Here is a 6,923-nt window from a genome sequence, read left to right as displayed (position 1 = left end):
TCGGCCACGCGATCGTGATCGAACGCTCTAGGACATGGAGCAGAGTTTGGTGGGTTTTGGGCCAAATTGGAGGGGTGTTGGGCTGCAACACACACGAGGCCTTTTCGGTCCCTCGGTTAACCGTTGGAGTATCAAACGAAGTCCAAATGGTACGAAACTTGACAGGCGGTCTACCGGTAGTAAACCAAGGCCGCTTGGCAAGTCTCGGTCCAATCTGGAAATGTTTAATCCCCACACAAGAAAGAAAGCTAGAAATGACCACCGGAGGAGAACGAAGCGCAGGAATGCAAAACGGACAACGGGGAAAATGCTCGTATGCATGAGACGAACACGTATGCAAATGCAATGCACATGATGACATGATATGAGATGCATGGCAACGACAACAACACACGGAGGCAAAAATCCGAACCCGAGGAAATAAATATAACTTAACGCTGGAAACGGCAAGAGTTGGAGTACAAAAAGGGAAAGTTACATCCGGGGTGTTACAACACTCCACCACTACGAAAGGATCTCGTCCCGAGATCTAGGACTGAAAGAATGCCGGGTACTCAGAACGGAGGTGATCCTCATGTTCCCAGGTAGCTTCACGGTCGGAATGGTGTGACCACTTGACTTTGAGAAATTTGATTGACTTGTTGCGAGTCTTGCGTTCAGTCTCTTCAAGAATAGAAACTGGGTGCTCACGATAAGAGAGATCTTCTTGGAGCTCAATGTCCTCGAAGTTGACAGTGCGGTCAGGAGTCTTGAAGCACTTTCGAAGCTGAGAGACATGGAACACGTCATGAACATTTGCAAAGTTTGAAGGAAGCTCGAGTTGATAGGCGAGGTCGCCTCTCTTGCTGACAATCTTGAAAGGTCCCACGTATCTAGAGGCAAGCTTCCCTTTGATACCGAAGCGACGAGTACCTTTCATAGGAGAGACACGGAGGTAAACATGATCTCCGATCTCGAAAGCCAAATCACGGTGCTTACTATCATAGTAGCTCTTCTGACGGGATTGGGCTGCTTTGAGGTTATAACGAATGACTTTGCACATTTCTTCTGCCTCTGTGATTAAGTCATTACCCAAAAGCTGACGTTCACCGGTTTCAGACCAGTTGAGAGGGGTACGGCACTTCCTGCCATACAGAATTTCAAAAGGGGCCTTGCCCGAACTTGCTTGAAAACTGTTGTTGTAGGAGAATTCAGCATAAGGAAGACAATCCTCCCACTTCATGCCGAAGGAGATCACACAAGCCCTGAGCATATCTTCAAGAATCTGGTTGACACGCTCGACTTGACCGCTTGTTTGAGGATGGAAAGCTGTGCTGAAGCGGATGTTAGTGCCCATGGCCTTCTGGAAAGAATCCCAAAACTTGGAGGTAAATATGCTGCCACGGTCTGAAGAGATCACTTGAGGAATACCGTGCAGAGAGACAATACGAGAGGTATAGAGTTCCGTCAATTGAGCTGTAGTGATCGACTCTTTAATAGGCAGAAAGTGAGCCACTTTGGTGAGTTTGTCGATGACAACAAATATAGCATCATTGCCACGCTTGGACTTTGGAAACCCAGTCACGAAGTCCATTTCAATGTGGTCAAACTTCCATTCTGGAATGGCAAGAGGTTGGAGGAGACCTGCTGGCCTTTGGTGTTCTGCCTTCACTCTTCTGCAGACATCACATTCATTCACGAATTGAGCGATCTCGCGCTTCATTCGAGTCCACCAATAAGCTTGCTTGAGGTCCTGATACATCTTCGTGCTCCCAGGGTGGATGGAGAGGAGAGAATTGTGGGCCTCATTCATGATCACTTTACGGAGGTCACCTTTGGGTACAACAATACGATCCTCGAAGAAGAGAGTGTCCTTGTCATCAAGGCGGTAGCACTTGTACTTGGACTGGCTCTTGGCAATCCCAATCTTCACCTTTTTCACCATAGCATCAAGAAGCTGGGCTTGGCGAATCTGGTCTTCTAAGGTAGGAGAGACTTGAAGGTTGGCAAGGAAACCTTGAGGAACAACTTGCAGATTAAGTTTGCGGAAAGCTTCACAAAGCTCGGGTTGATAAGGCTTGAGAATCAGACTGTTGCAGCAGGCCTTCCTGCTTAAAGCGTCAGCAATCACATTAGCCTTGCCTGGAGTATACTCGATACTCGGATTATACTCTTGAATCATTTCGACCCATCGAGTTTGCCTGAGGTTGAGATTAGGCTGAGTGAAGATGTACTTGAGACTCTTGTGATCAGTGAAAATGTCCACTTTTCTTCCCAAGAGAAGATGTCTCCAAGTCAAAAGAGCATGCACAACTGCCGCCAACTCGAGATCATGAGTGGGGTAGTTCTTCTCATTAGGCTTCAACTGGCGAGATGTATAAGCAACAACTTTCTTCTCTTGCATCAATACTGCACCAAGACCTTGGAGAGAGGCATCACGAAAGACCTCGTACAGCTTGGATTCATCAGGCGGAGTCAGAACTGGAGCAGTGATCAATTTCTCTTTCAAAGTGTTGAAAGCAATATCACACTCCGGAGACCAAACATACTTGACGTGCTTCTGAAGAAGATTTGAGAGAGGCTTCGCGATCTTAGAAAAGTTTCCAACGAATCTTCGGCAATAGCTTGCGAGACCGAGAAAACTGCGGAGTTGCTTCACGTTCTGAGGAGATTCCCAATTCACAATTGGAGACACCTTCTCAGGATTCACGGCAATGCCCTTGGCAGAGATGATATGACCAAGATAAAGAACCTCATCGAGCCAAAATTCACACTTGGAGAACTTGGCGTAGAACTGATGTTCTCTGAGCTTATCAAGAACCAAACGCAAATGCTTGGCATGATCTTCCTTGTTCTTCGTGAAAACCAGAATGTCGTCGAGATAGACCAAAACGAAGTCATTGGTGTAGGCGTTGAAGATGAAGTTCATCATGCGAGAGAACGTCGGAGGAGCGTTGGCGAGGCCAAAAGACATGACAGTGTATTCATATGAACCAAAGCTTGTTCTGAATGCTGTCTTGGGAATATCTTCTTCACGAATGCGAATCTGGTGATAACCCATACGGAGATCAAGCTTGGAGAATACTTGGGCACCTTTGAGTTGTTCGAACAGCTCATTGATGTTGGGAAGTGGGTATTTGTTCTTGATGGTCTTCTTGTTCACTGGACGGTAATCAACACAAAGTCGGTCCATTCCATCCTTCTTCTTCACAAAAAGAACACCACAACCCCACGGAGAAGAACTAGGCCGGATGAGACCCATTCTTTCTTGTTCATCGAGTTGTTTCTTCAGCTCCTTCAACTCTTCAGGTCCGAGCTTGTAAGGACGTTTGCACACAAGTTCCGTACCAGGCTCAAGATCAATAACGAATTCAACTGGCCAGTGCGGAGGCATTCCTGGGAGCTCTTTTGGAAAGACGTCTTGATATTCACAAACGACTGGAATTTGAGAGATGGCATCCAATTCACCCTTCTCATTGAGAGAAAACAGGCGGATGGTATTATCCCGAGCGGCAAAGATAATTACATCCTCAGACGAATGAGTCAATTGAATCTGCCTGGCTGCACAATCAAGCTGAGCCTTGTGCTTAGAAAGCCAATCCATTCCGAGAATAAGATCAATATCCGAGTTACCAAGAACCATTGGGGAAGAAAGGAACTTGTAGTCGCCCAATGTGATAGTAACATCTGGCACCTCCAGACTAGCACTCAAACATTTGCCAGGAGAAACTATATCCATTTGTTTACCCAAATGAGAAGAAATGAACTCATGCTTGGTAAAAAATGGCTTTGACATGAAACAATGCGATGCACCCGTGTCAAAAAGAACTTTTGCAGGAATATCATTAACAGGAAGGTTACCCATGATCACATCTGATGAGTCCTCTGCCTGAGCTGCATTCATCAAATTGACCTTGACATGCTTGGGGTTATGCTTGACCACAGCTGTACTTGCCGATCTGACAGGAGGAGGAGGAGGAAGACGCCTCTGGTTGAGACACTTGTTGGCATAGTGACCCTTCTGTTGGCACTTGTTGCACGTGACCTCTGAAAGCGGACGGTGATACGGAGCACTCGATCTTGGAGCTTGAGACGAAGTCTTGTTCTGAAAGCCAGGGTTGGGTGGGTGGGAAGAACCACTGCCACCTTTGCTCTTCTGCTGATACGGCTGACGGAACGGAGGAGGAGGAAGCCAAAACTTCTGCTGCTTGGCCACTTGAGTAGAGGAAGAAGGAGTAACATCTCTGACTCGCTTCTTGGAAGCATCACACCTCAACTGAGCAGCCTCTTGCTTCAGTGCCATGTTGTAGAACTCATCGTATCTCAAGGGCTCAAAGAGGACAAGAGCGAGCTGAATTTCTTCTCTGAGACCACCCCTGAACTGATATATCATGCTCTTCTCATCAGGGACGTCCTGCTTGGCAAAGCGGGCGAGCTTCTGGAACAACTTGTTGTAGTCATAGACAGACAAAAAGCCTTGCTTCAGATTGCGGAATTCCTCACGCTTACTTTCAACCACGCTCTGCGGAATATGATGAGCTCGGAAATCTCGACGGAAATCCTCCCAAGTGATAACACGTCCACCTCTGGAATCCTTGTACTGCTAGAACCATTCTGCAGCTTGATCTTTGAGTTGGAAGGAAGCGAACTTGACAAAGTCCTCAGGCCTGACGTTACTGCACTCGAAATGCTTGCACAGATCCACAAGCCAATTGTCAGCATCGGTTGCCTCAACACAATTGCTGAAAGTCTTTGGCCCGTTAGCAAGGAACTGGTTGAGCGTAGCAAAGTGACTCTGATTGCTGCCTCGATTCCCTTGACTGCCTTGATTGCGCTCTTGAAGAATTTGCATGATCAACTGTGTATTTGCATTGGTTGCGGCCATCATAGCTTGCCATGCCTCTAGAGGAGGTGGAGGTGGTGGCGGATCAGGATTCGGAGTCGTGCGCGTTGGAGGAGCCATCCTGAAGAGGGTGACCACCATTAGCACATTGACAGATAAATATTGAAGCTGAATCCAACGGAATGAAAATTGCAACATATAGTCTTCACATCCGAACAAAATGAACGAATGCATTCCTCTTGAAATGGTCACATATCCATAAATTGAGAAGCCACGTAGAATTAAGGTAGAGAAATAAATCAACAAGGTACGGATCAAGAACGAATAATCGGTAAGAAACCCCAATCTCAAACCAATATCCGTGGAAGAAAAACTAGAGCTACTAGAATTCCCACCTATGAAACTTCCGAACCTTTCCGGTTATGCAATCAGGTGTTGGGGATACAGGGGAAGCATAATATCTCACCCAAACTAGCAAATCCTACATCCAGCTGTATCCATCCTTCAACACATAACCAAGAAACCTTCGGAAACCATCTACCTCAACCTTCGAAAATCATCCGTTATACAAGTTATGGCGATACTCCCGAACTCCCGCCCCAGTACTGGGTGGCGTTGAGGTTATCTCACCAACGAACTGCATAAAAGAGATTTTCGATGTCGGCGTACTAAACTCAGGTATTCCAGAACTATAACGATAAAATTATGATGACAACACCTCAGAGCTCAACTCCCCGGGACACTTCCCCTAAACCCCTGACAGGAGGCACCAAGACAATGTTCTCATCATAAAACCATCGGAACGATTCCAAGATACCCGCGTGATCCTAAATTTTTTTAGTGAAATTTGAGAAGAGAAGAGTCAAAACTCTACGTCAGGATGCCTTACCAGAGCGATGAGGAGACTGGGAAGTAAAAAGAATTCCTAAACTCTCCGATATATAATTCCTAAAGACTCAAAACATTTTTTTCTAGACACAACTCGGCCGCTAAGAACGATCAAGCAATGGGGCTCCTAAGGTCGGGGAAGGCTCTGATTACCAACTTGTAACACCCTCGATGCGACTATAGCTCCCACGTGTCGAGGCACGACTTAGAGACATAATCGCATTGAAGGCATATGTCGCAAGTTAGGCAATCTTCACAACATCCCATGTAATAAGATAATAAAAAGGGAGATAACATAGTTGGCTTACACTCGCCATGTCAATCAAGTACATAAATAACATTACATCATCCAAACACTCATGGCCCGACTACGGCGCCAAAATAAAAGAGAACCCAACATGCGACACGGTCCCAATCGCCCCCAACTGGGCACCACTACTGATCATCGGGAAAGGAAACATAGTATCGTTGAGAGTCTTCGTCGAACTCCCACTTGAGCTCACACGCGTCTCTTGGAGCGGAATCATCAGGCCTTGCATCTGGTGTAATAGTAATCTGTGAGCCACAGGGACTCAGCAATCTCGCACCCTCGCGATCAAGACTATTTAAGCTTATAGGCAAGGTAAGGTAAAATATGTGTGGAACTGCAGCAAGCGACTAGCAAATATGGTGGCTAACTTATTCGCAAAAGAGAGCGAGAAGAGGAGGCAAAGCACGAGCGAGAAGCTAGAGAACAACCTGCGCAAACATTACTCCAACACCGTGTCCACTTCCCGGACTCCGCCGAGAAGAGGCCATCACGGTAACACACTCAGTTGAGTCATTTTAATTAAGTTAAGGTTCAAGTTATCTACAACCGGACATTAACAAATTCCCATCTGCCCATAACCGCGGGCACGGCTTTCAAAAGTTCAATCCCTGCAGGGGAGTCCCAACTTAGCCCATGGCAAGCTCTCATGGTCAATGAAGGAATAGACCTCCTCCCAAGACGTTCCGATCAGACTCTGTATCTCGGTAATTCAAGACACTTCGACAAGTTAAAACAAGACCGGCAACACCACCCGAATGTGCCGACAAATCCTGATAGGAGCTGCACATATCTCGTTCTCAGGGCACACTCAGATAGGTCAAGCTACGAGTAAAACCAACCCTCAAGTTTCCCCGAGGTGGCCCCACAGGCTGCCCGGTTCGGACCAACACTCAGAGGGAGCAC

The sequence above is a fragment of the Triticum dicoccoides genome, chromosome 5A, assembly GCF_002162155.2.
Source record: "Triticum dicoccoides isolate Atlit2015 ecotype Zavitan chromosome 5A, WEW_v2.0, whole genome shotgun sequence".
In the NCBI taxonomy this organism is placed as follows: Eukaryota; Viridiplantae; Streptophyta; class Magnoliopsida; order Poales; family Poaceae; genus Triticum; species Triticum dicoccoides.
The sequence above is the reverse complement of the archived record's forward strand: the minus strand, read 5'-3'. Positions refer to the sequence as shown.